General features: G+C 36.1%; 1 protein-coding gene across 1 annotated transcript in view; it reads left to right on the forward strand.

Moving 5' to 3' along the window:
* Positions 1–12,106, forward strand: part of TMEM72 (transmembrane protein 72) — a 50,626-nt gene that overhangs the window by 3,963 nt on the left and 34,557 nt on the right.

The following is a 12,106-nucleotide window of genomic DNA, read 5'->3' on the forward strand; positions in this document are numbered from 1 at the left end:
TTCCTCAGTTTTTTAAAGTAGAGTTTATATAGATGTAATTCTGGAACAAGATACTTCCTTATATATATATAACATATGTATAATATATGTATTACTATATCATATATATAGTGTTCTATGTATACTGCACAGATGGTTAAGAGCATTGCTTGTTATAATCATGATTATCATCAACACTGTAGTATGTCAATCACAGTATTTCAAGTAAGAGTGGATGATTTAGAGTCAAAAGGCTTAAATTCAAATCCTGACAATCACTTTCCGTTTGACTTTGGGAAATTAATCTCTTTGACCTTCGGTTTCATGAAGGAGCTTTGGCTAGATGGTCTTTAATGTCCCATTTAGCTTTAAATCCATTACCATGTAGTCATTGCTGGGGTCATTATTTATGGATTATGTTGATTATGTTGGTATTTTTAAAAATTTGATTCTAGATCCTCCACCAAACAGCAGATTCTCTGACTCTTCTTTCCATTAAAGACTCTTTAGGGATGATAGGAAATGTCAACTCATTTTCAAAATTATCTGTTAATTCAGTTGATTGATATATAGGATCCTCCACCTTTATCCCCAACTTCATCAAATGTTTGCCCGTGGTCACATCAGCATAAATGCACCCCCATTTCCATTCAAAGAAAAGTTCCTTGCTGAAGCAATGTCCTCGTCTACATAAAAAGGACACTAGATTGGATGAAATGAGGAACAAAGCATGAAAGGGTAAACCTGCTGGGTGAGGAATCTATAAGAGATATTTCAAAGCTAAAGCTATATTTGTATTGTCCAATGTCTTAGATTATTCATGCCATTGTGCCTTTCCATTAGCAAAAATAAATGAGAGTTGATTATAGTATGGTAAATGGAATAGAGACATATTTTTTGTCTGGAAGCCATTAAAAAATTATAGCTCTTTCCTCCTAATGGATTAACCAAAGGCAGTTAAAAAGTCTAATGTATCTATACCCAGAACAGGGACTGAAGTCCATTCTCTGTCTGTATATCACTTCTCTTATCCACAACTCTTTCTTCCTGTTCAAAGTCCAGCCATTAACACTGATGTCAATAATGAATCCTCCTCAGCTGTCTCCAACCTACATGTCAAATCATATTTTCCATTACTACTCTTCAGATGCTCTTCTTATTCCCATATGCATTTGCATATGTCACCCTTTATGATCAGAAATAAGGCTCCCCATGGCTTCGTCTACCAAAATTCAGTGTCAAATTAAAGGCCCAGCTCAGATCCCACCATCTCTCCTGCTTTAAAAGCAAAAACAGGATTCTCAGAAAAGGTCATAGATTTTGTTTTTAACGTATTCAGAAGTAAATGACTTGCTCAGGATCACACAGCTCGTAAGTATCTGGGCCTGGATTTGAACTCAGATTCTCCCAACTCTAGGACCAGTGCTCTATTATACCACTTAGCTGTCTCTCCTTTTTTAGTTAACTTTTTTATTAAAATGATTTAGAATTAGAGAGTGGTCCATGAAACATCAAAAAAAAAAAAAAAAGTTAAACACAACCCTATTCAAGAATATAATTTGTAGAGAAGGCACTGACCTAAACCTAACTCCAACCCTAGAGAGAGTTTCTTCACTCAGGAGTTCGTGGTAGCAGTGACTTCAAAGGTCCAGTCTCAATCCCTATTACCTTCTAGATTATAAGTGCCTCAAAAACAAATACCATGTTCTTTTTTTTTTAACCTTTTTCCCCGATGCCTTGTATCTTTCTTTCTAAATGGTGCAAGTATCCCTGATGTCATGCTATTCTTCAATGTCATAATAGATAAAATGGAGAAACATGACTGTTGTTTAGTCAAATTATTCATGTCTGATTCTTTGTGACCCCATTTGGCATTTTCTTGGTAAAGATGCTGGAGTGATTGGCCATTTTCTTTTCCAGCTCATTTTACAGATGAGGAAACTGAGGTAAACAGAATTAAGTAATTTACCCAGGGTCACACAGCTATTAAATGTCCTGACTCCAGATCCAACACTACTGTGCCACCTTAACTTGTCCCTTAAGAGTTGAATTGTTGTTCTGTTGTGTCTGACTCTTTGTGGTCCCATCAACCATACTAACTTTGGGGCTTTCTTGGTAAAAATACTGAAGTGGTTTGCCATTTTCTTCTCCAGTTTCATGCAGGAAGCGGTTAAGTGATTTGTCCAGTCTCACAGCTAGTAAATGTCTGAAGTCAGATTTGACCTCTGGTTCTTTTTCTCTAAGCCCAGTGCCCTCTATCTACTTTTACACTTAGCTTCCCAGAAACATTGCTAATCAGCAATTAATATTTTAAATATGATGCCACATTTTAGAAGGAAGTTTAGCAAGCTAGAACAAATCCAGAGTAACACAAACAATATGACAAAGTGACTCAAAACCATTTCATAGGAAATTAAACTGAAGGAATTGAGGTTGTGTAAGTTATAGAAGAATAGATATGGCTCTCTCTAAGTATTTAAATGGTTGGTATATGAAAGGTGGTTCAGACTTGGCCCCAAAAGATAGACCAAAGAAGTCAGTGGGACCTACAAGGAGAAGGAGGCTTTTGACTCAACAGATAGGAAAAAAGTGCTCTAATTATTTTATTGCTGATAATAATTGACATTATTATGAATTAATCTAGACATTGCGGAGAGCAATTTGAAACTATGTCAAAAGGACTATAAAACTGTGCATAATCTTTGATCCAGCAGTGTTTCTACTGGGCCTGTACCCCAAAAAGATCATAAAAGAAAGAAAAGGACCCACATGTGCAAAAATGTTTGCAGCAGTTCATTTTGTAGTGGGAAAGAAATGAAAATTGAGTGGATTCCCATCAATTGGAGAATGGCTAAAAAAGTAATGGTGTATGAATGTAATAGAATATTATTGTTCTGTAAGAAATGATGAGCAGGCTGATTTCAGAAACACCTGCAAAGACTTACATGAATAGATGCTGAGTGAAGTTAGCAGAACCAAGAGAACACTGCACAGAGCAAAAGCAAGATTGTGTTAATGGTCAACTATGATAAACTTAGCTTTTGTCAGAAATGCAGTGATCCAGATAATTCCAATAGACTTGGGATGGAAAATGCCATCGTCATTCAGAGAGAGATCAATGGAAACTGAAAGTGGGCCCAAAACATATTATTTTCACTTTTTATGTTATTTTTGTTTTTTCTTACTCATAATTTTTTTGTTCTTATTTTTCTTTCACAATATGACTAATATGGATATATATGTATATATATTTTAAATTATTGTACATATTTAGCCTATATCAAATTGTTCACTGTCTTGGGGAATGAAGGTAAGGGAAGCAGGGCAAAAAAAAAATTGGAACTTAAAATCTCTCTTTTTTTTTTTAAATAACTTTTTATTGATAGAACCCATGCCAGGGTAATTTTTTACAGCATTATCCCTTGCACTCACTTCTGTTCCGATTTTTGCCCTCTCTCTCTCCACCCCCTCCCCCAGATGGCAAGCAGTCCTTTACATGTTGAATAGGTTACAGTATATCCTAGATACAATATATGTGTGCAGAACCGAACAGTTTTCTTGTTGCACAGGGAGAATTGGATTCAGAAGGTATAAGTAACCCGTGAAGAAAAACAAAAATGCAAGCAGTTTATATTCATTTCCCAGTGTTCTTTCTTTGGGTGCAACTGCTTCTGTCCATCCTTGATCAATTGAAACTGAATTAGCTCTCTTTATCGAAGAGATCCACTTCCATCAGAATACATCCTCAAATAGTATCATTGTTGAGGTATATAATGATCTCCTGGTTCTGCTCATTTCACTTAGCATCAGTTCATGTAAGTCTCGCCAGTCCTCTCTGTATTCATCCTGCTGATCATTCCTTACAGAACAATAATATTCCATAACATTCATATACCACAATTTACTCAACCATTCTCCAATTGATGGGCATCCTTTCATTTTCCAGCTTCTCGCCACTACAAACAGGGCTGCCACAAACATTTTGGCACATACAGGTCCCTTTCCCTTCTTTAGTATCTCTTTGGGGTAAAAGCCCAGTAGAGAGACACTGCTGGATGAAAGGGTATGCACAGTTTGATAACTTTTTGAGCATAGTTCCAAATTGCTCTCCAGAATGGCTGGATGTGTTCACAATTCCACCAACAATGTATCAGTGTCCCTGTTTTCCCACATCCCCTCCAACATTGCACATTATCTTTCCCTGTCATTCTAGCCAATCTGACAGGTGTGTAGTGGTATCTCAGAGTTGTCTTAATTTGCATTTCTCTGATTAATAATGATTTGGAGCATATTTTCATATATCTATAAATAGTTTCAATTTCTTTGTCTGAGAATTGTCTGTTCATATCCTTTGACCATTTATCAATTGGAGAATGGTTTGATTTCTTATAGACTAGAGTCAATTCTCTATATATTTTAGAAATGAGGCCCTTATCAGCACCTTTGATTGTAAAAATGTTTTCCAGTTTATTGTTTCCCTTCTAATCTTGTCTGCATTTGTTTTGTTTGTACAAAAACTTTTCAATTTGATATAATCAAAAATTTCTATTTTGTGGTCAATTGTGATCTCTAGTTCTTCTTTGGTCATAAATTCCTCCCTCTTCCACAGGTCTGAGAGGTAAACTATCCTATGCTCTTCCAATTTATTTATAATCTCATTCTTTATGCCTAGGTCATGAACCCATTTTGACCTTATCTTGGTGTATGGTGTTAAGTGTGGGTCAATGCCTAGTTTTTGCCATACTAATTGGAACTTAAAATCTCACAAAAATGAATGTTGAAACTATCTTCACATAAATAATATTAACTGAAAAAAAAAAATTAACATTAGCTTGGTGAGCCCCCAAGAACACAGGGCCACCAGGCTATCTACAGAGTAAACTGGCTCAAGCTAGAAACTAAGAAGATTAAAGCCAAGAACTAGTGGGATGAGATCGGCAAGTTATCATCATATTTCTATCCTGGGAAAAATTGGGAAAGCCAACAAAGGAAAGGGAATGGGAAAGAGAAAAGGAAAGGGAAAAGGAAAGGGAAAATAAAAGGAAAGGGAAAAGGAAGAAGAAAAAAAGGGAAAGGGAAAGGAAGTGGGAGGGAAAAGGAAGGGGAAGGGGAAAAAGGAAGAAAAGAGAAGGGAAAAAAAAAAAGAAAGGAAGAGGGATGAGATTTAATTTGCAGGACTAGGCTTAATAGGTGGAAATATGTGAGAGATAAATTTTGTCTCATTTAATGAAAGCTTTCTTAAGAATTAGAATTACCCAGAGCTACAATGAATGACTTCATGACAGAATGCATCTACTGTCACCGGAGCTCTTTAACGTCTTCAAGGAATACCTGGATGGACATTTCTCAGGGATATTGTAGAACCCCATCCAGGTTGGTTTAGATGATCTTAAAGGCCTTTTCTAACTCCAAACATGTATGATCCTAAGAATATTGACTGTTCAGGTAGCTAAAGACAGGAGTGGGCAGAATACTGAAATTAGAGTCATTAAAACATGAATTCAAATCCTGCCTCAGACACTTAATGTGTGACCTAAGGTAAGGATAATCTCCGTCCAATTCAGTTTCCCCATCTATAAAAATGAGGAAAATAATACCTGCCTCTCAGGGCTGTAGTGAGGATCAAATGAAATGCCAACCTTTGCTAACCTTAAAATGCTTTGTAAATACTAGCCATTATATTATTCAAAGAATGATTACAACTGCATTTTTTTTTATTTCCCAGTTGTGTTGTAAACCCTGGATTATGTAGCTTTGCAAGGGTGTGTAACCATGACACAAATGGATAGGGATTATGACTCCTAAACAGTGGCCTGGCTTTTATTTTAGCTGAAGAAACAATGCTATGACTCAGCCTAATTTATACATAGGTACAATAGAAAACCACCTCCCAGTATGGGTTCAGAGTTGAGGAAGGTCTCTGTTGCCCAGAGAAATCCTCATCCTGTATGCCAAAGCTTCATTCTTTTATCTGAAATCTCTGGCACTCTTAAAATCAGTTTACTCAACTGTCAGTTCCATGATGACAGAGACTACATCTTATAGAATATTTATATTCTCTAGTCTAGTTGAGAGCTCTATAAACAATAAATAACCAATCAGTATTGCTTTATGTTAAATTAATTTCAGTTATCAATGGATTTGGAGGCAGATATTAGTTCAAGTTCCCTCAGTCATCAGTGAGGTCCGTTTCTAAATTTGTTTCACCACTTATTTAATGATTGGGTTGAATTTAGATGACTTCTAATATTCTTCCCAATTCTGAATATTTATGGATCTATCTTTTCATCTATTGAATTAAATCACATTAATAAAATAAGATAGAAGAGGAACTTTAGTCATTTTTACCTTGCTGTGAACAAAACAGATAAAGCCCATCATTATAGGTGGCAAATGGAAAGAGCATGGGTCATAGATCTCCTCTATGGAATAGTAGCTGACCCTACCAAGATCAAATTGATCTTCACAATTGTATCTAGGGCCACCCCAACTAATATGAACTAGAAATTAGGTTTAACATTTCTGTGTGTTTTCAGTTATTCAAACTTTGATAGTCATAGGTCACACGATTATAGGATTTATAGCCAGAAGAGACTTTCAAGCTCACCAGATTTGGAATGAAATCCCCAGCTCTGTCCCTTACTATCCATGCAAACCTGCCCTTTCCAATGTCAGATTTCTCACCTGTAAAATGACTCTAAAGCCCTTCTATCTTGAAATCTCTGAATTTATAATCCTATTGATATTTTCATTTTGAGGCGGTTAAGTGGTGCAGTAGTCCTGAAGTCAGAGCTATGTGACCCTGGCAATTCACTTAATCCTCATTGCCTCCAAATAACAATTAATAATAATATTTTCATTGAAGAACAGGAAGCTAAGGTAAAGAAGTCAAATAGTTTGCTGATGGCATAACAACCAAAGTCTCAGAGGCAGAATGCAGTTCTACATCTGCCCTAACTTGGGGATGCAATCCTATTTCCATTGAATCAGGGTACCTTCTGAATAATAGTTGATAATAACAACAATAAAAGTTTTAAAGTTTTATAGAGCACTTTATAAATATTATATATATATATATATATATATTACAACATATGATATATAAATATATCTCATTTTATCCTTACAACAACCCTGGGAGGTAAATGCTATTATTATCACCATTTTATAGATCAAGGAACTGAGGTCAATGGGAGTAAAGGGAGAAAAAGGCTTTTATTAAGCACCTACAACTTCGTAGAAAATATGCAAGTTGCTTTACAAATATCTCATCTGATTTTCCCAACAAACTTACGATGTACTCTTATGAAGTCTTTATTTTTACTAGATAGCCTGTGGAACCAAATTTGAACTCATCTTCCTAAGTATGTATTGAGTACCTACTGTTTGTAGCCCAATGTAAAAGAAGAGGCAATTCTTTCACTGTCCCAGTTTATCTGCTTTTCATTCTTCCTCCATTTCACTTGAAAATCACTCAAAATACATACAGTGTTGGGGGTAACAACATGCTCATGGTTGTTTATACACACATTCATTGATAAGGAACCAAAAAAATTAATGAAGTTTATATTGAAACAGCTGATTCAAGGAGGCTCTGTTTTTCCTGTGCTTTTGCCAACAAACAAATAAGGTACAGATTTTGAAACAGTGATTTTGTGTAAACACTGTTTCTTCCACTAAGTCACTTATTCTCACATAGCAAATATTTTGGATCCAGTTGGAAGCTCAGCACATATCTCTTTGGGACACAGGCCTGCTCATATGTTTTGAGAAAAAAATTGGCCAAGTTACTTCCCATAACCAGGACTTTCCTATATCACGTGGTTTTTACAAGAATTGAAAATGGGGACATTGTTTATTAATATGTAAAATGGCCCAAGGAGCATTTTAAACCCAGATGTTCTCATTATATTTTAAAGAGTACAGCTAATAGGGTATGAGGCTCTACCCCACTTCAAAGTCCAAGAGACCCTAATGTTTCTGAAGCATCCATTTTGAGACTCAACAGTAATATCCTTTCCTCTTAAATTTTATCCCCCCAACCACCTCTTTCCAATAAAAAGATCATTAAACACACTGATACAAGTGGAGGTGGATTTATTACCCTTCCGAGGCAAAACTGAAAGATTGTAGAGGAGAGTAAACAATATGGTTCTTAGCAGATCCACATTTCCATCTTGCTTCTAGGGTTGACTAATTGTATGACAATGGGAAAATTACTTAACCTTTCTGACCCTCATCCAAAAAAAGTGCCCTGTGGACCTTCAAATGCTACTGTTTATAAATGTTAGCAAATTGCATATTTAGATCTATAAGTCATATCATTAATGGTATTTTGCTTTCTCAACTTTCTCAACTTGTCTGACCATTCCAGGAATAAATGAAATATACATTGCATACACACAAACACACACATCTATGTATAGTGCATATCTAGGCCTTAACCTAAAGATTATTTGGCTTTTATCTCTTTCTTATGTGATATCTCTATGGCCTATTTTAATTAGGAAAGTGGAATCTGGGTATTTCCAAATGTGATGTATTTTCCATCTTGGGATTCAAAATCAAGCTTTAAAAAGTAAATAATTGGGGTGGCTAGATGGCACCTAGCTCTATTCACTGCTCCACCTAGCTGCCCTGAAAAAAAAAAAATCATTTAAAATAGAGCACTAGCCCTGAAGTCAGGAGGACCTGAGTTCAAACCTAGCCTCAGTCACTTAACACTTCCTAGCTGTGTGACCCTGGGCAAGTCACTTAACCTCAACTGCCACAGCCAAAAAAAAAAAAAATGTCTGGCTTCAGACATTTACTATGTGACTCTAAATAAATCACTTGACCTCTATTTATTTCAGTCTCCTAAACTATAAAATAGGAGTTATAATAGCACCTATCACACCAGGTAATTTTAAAAATCAAATGAGATAATATATATAAAGTGCTTAGCACAGTGTCTGACATTTAGTAGATGTTTAATAAATAGACTCCTCATAATCATTCAGTACCATCACCTCAGTTTCACATGACTAGACAAAGGCATCAAAGTTTCACATTTTGGATTGAAATAGGCAAGGATTATTTGTCCATGCTTTGTATTATTTTTCTCCTCCCCTCCCCCATTCAGGAAAAGCAAATATGAACAAGCTCTACTGTCTGAGCCCTCACCATTTATCTACCCCTCATTATACTTGCCACTTTCCCTTCCACTAAATAAATTTATCTCTTTTGAAAGACTATATATCTCATTTGGATGTTCTAAAATGATATCCAAGCTTAGTGCAACCAGCAGAATGTAATCTAGAAATGGTCTCATTTGGAGGACCTCAGCATCCATATGGAATCTCTTTGGACTCTGTGTTTGATTTCCTCCATTACAATGATGAATACCATTGGCAAATTTATACTTCCCCATGTTTTGACTCATAAAAATAGAACTTTTTATTATAATGGGTTGTTCAATCATTTCAATTATTTCTAGCTCTTGGTGATTCCATTTGAGTTTTGCGTTGGGATTTTTGTGGGGCAAATATGGAGTGGTTTGTCATTCCCTTCTCCAGAGCATTTTACAGATAAGGAAACTGAAGCAAACAAGATTAAGTGACTTACACAAGATCACACAGCTAATAAATCTCTGAGATTAGATTTGAATTCAACTCAAGCTCTTCCTGACTCTATATCAAGTCCTTTACCCACTGAACCAGCTCACTCATATGGGTAATAATGCTAATTATCAACTTGCATTGCTAATTCTATATGTGAAGAAATACAGACATGTAGGCACTATCCAGCAACTTTCTCGTTATCATTCTGCTTTCACTGTTTCTTGATCTCTTCTTGTATTTTCCTCAGGATCAAGTCGGCACATATTTGTAACTCACACTGAACCATTCTTTCTTAGAGTTCAACATTAAATATTCAACAAATATTTCCAAATCACAAGAGTTCTGAATTAGCTGGGTCCTCGGTGGCCTTCTGGTCTAACCCACTCTTGAAAGGGAATGCCTCTACAAGCCATAACAACTATCAAAACTCTCCCAGTCTTTGATTTAAGATCTCCAATGAGGCAAAAATCACATCCACCTGAAGCTGCCCACTGTGCTTTTGTACAAATTTAATCTTAACAAGTCCAAATTTGCTATTTCCATCCATTTCTCCTGACTGTTCTCTAGAGGCAAGCAAAATAAGCCTAATTCCTCATCTTCATTAAATATATAAATATATGTATCTCCCTTTCATCCCACCCCTCAATACCTCACTATTTCCAATTCCATAAACTGATCCTTATATAATATGTAATAATTTATAGGGAGCCTTTCTAAGATTTGTCCAGGGTTTCGATATCCCTGACTAGTTTCGTCAGTTAGTGAGTCAAAGAGCATTTGTCTATTCTGTACCTGGCAATGTGCTAAATGATAGGGATACAAAGAAAGGTAAAAACAAAACAAAATTAAAACCAATTAGTCCTTGCATCCAAGGAACTCACAATTAATGTGGGAGACAACAGACAAACAACTGTGTGCAAACAAGATATAAACCCGATAAATTGGGAATGAGCTCAGAAGGAAGGCATTCAGATCAAAGAGGACTGGGAAGTCTTCTTGCAGAAGGTGAGCTGAAACTTGAAGGAAGGCCAGGGAAGCCAGAAGGCCATTATGCTGAAGGAGAGCATTCCAGGAGGGGGAGACAGCGATGGAAAATATTTTTGGAGTTAAGAGATGAAGAGTCTCATGTGCAAGGAACAGCAAGGAGATCAGTGTCATTGGATCACAGATAACATGGAGGGGAGAAAGGCTTAAAAGACTGGAAAGGAAGGTAAAGAGACAAGTTATGATGGTCTTTGAATGGGGCTGGAGATGGGTTGTATAGTCAATTATACATATGTGTGTGTGTTTTAGCAAGATCACTTTGACAGCTAAAGGTAGGATATATTGGAGAAGAGAGGCTTGAGGCAGGCAGACTTACCAGAAAATATTGCAATGATCCAGGCAAGAAAAGATTAAGACCTGTACCATCATGGTTCAAGTGTTCAAGGAGAGAAGAGGGAATAAATGAGAGATGTCACAAAGGTAGACATGATAGTACTTCCCAGCTAATTAGAAAAGAAGGAAAAGCATTAAAGTTTAAAATTGGTACCTATCTTGCCAGTCTTAGTGACAGGAGATGACAGTACCTCCACAATAGGACAGAAATTAGGAAGAGGGGATGATTTGAGGGCCAGTTAATGGTTTCCATTTTGGTTATGGTAAGCTTAAGATCTCCACAGATCAGCCAATTTGCTATACCTAATGGATCATTGGAGATGATAAACTGAAGGTCATGAGAAAAATTAGGACAGGACAAGTAGATCTGAGAGTTATTTATAAAGGTAATAATTGAAATCACAGGAGCTGATGAGATCACCAAGTAAAATAGAATAGAAAAAAGAAAGACTAGGATCAAATCTCAGAGATTCCCCATGATTAATGGGCATGAATGATTTCAATAAAAATATAAAAAACCGAGGAGTAGACAGATTAGGAGAAGAATCAGGAGAGAGAAGCAGCACAAGAAATCTGGAAAGAAGAAAATAACAAGAAGTGAATGACTGACAGTGTTAAAGGCTGCAGAGAGATTTTTTTAAATGAGGATTGAGAAAAGACCATCAGATTTGCAAGTGAAAAATCATCGTAATTTTGAATTCTTTTCAATTTCACTTGAATGCAAAGAGTTAAGAAGAGAGTGAGAGGAAAAGTGGAGGCACCCATTACAGGCAATGTTCCCAAGTAGTTTAGTTGAAAGCAGGAAGAGAAAGCTAGGATGATAGCTAGTGGGGATGAACAAATCAAGTCAGCGTATATTTAGGACAATTGCCAAAAGTCCTTTCAGCCAGCTTTCCTGCAGCCTTTTATCTTATAACTATTGAGAGGTAGCTAGCTTCCTGCCTACAATTAATCAACCAACTAACAAGTATGTTTAAGCAAAAAAATATGTGCCCAGTCCCATACTAGATACTAAGCAGAAGAATTTTGGGGGCAGATAATATTATTTAGTAATTTAGAATCCATTTAAGGCAGGAATTCTTCATTAATTTCATTTTATTTTGGAGAGAGAGACAAAGAGACAAAGAAATAGATATAGATGGATGGGTGAA

The sequence above is a fragment of the Antechinus flavipes genome, chromosome 2, assembly GCF_016432865.1.
Source record: "Antechinus flavipes isolate AdamAnt ecotype Samford, QLD, Australia chromosome 2, AdamAnt_v2, whole genome shotgun sequence".
NCBI classification, from domain to species: domain Eukaryota; kingdom Metazoa; phylum Chordata; class Mammalia; order Dasyuromorphia; family Dasyuridae; genus Antechinus; species Antechinus flavipes.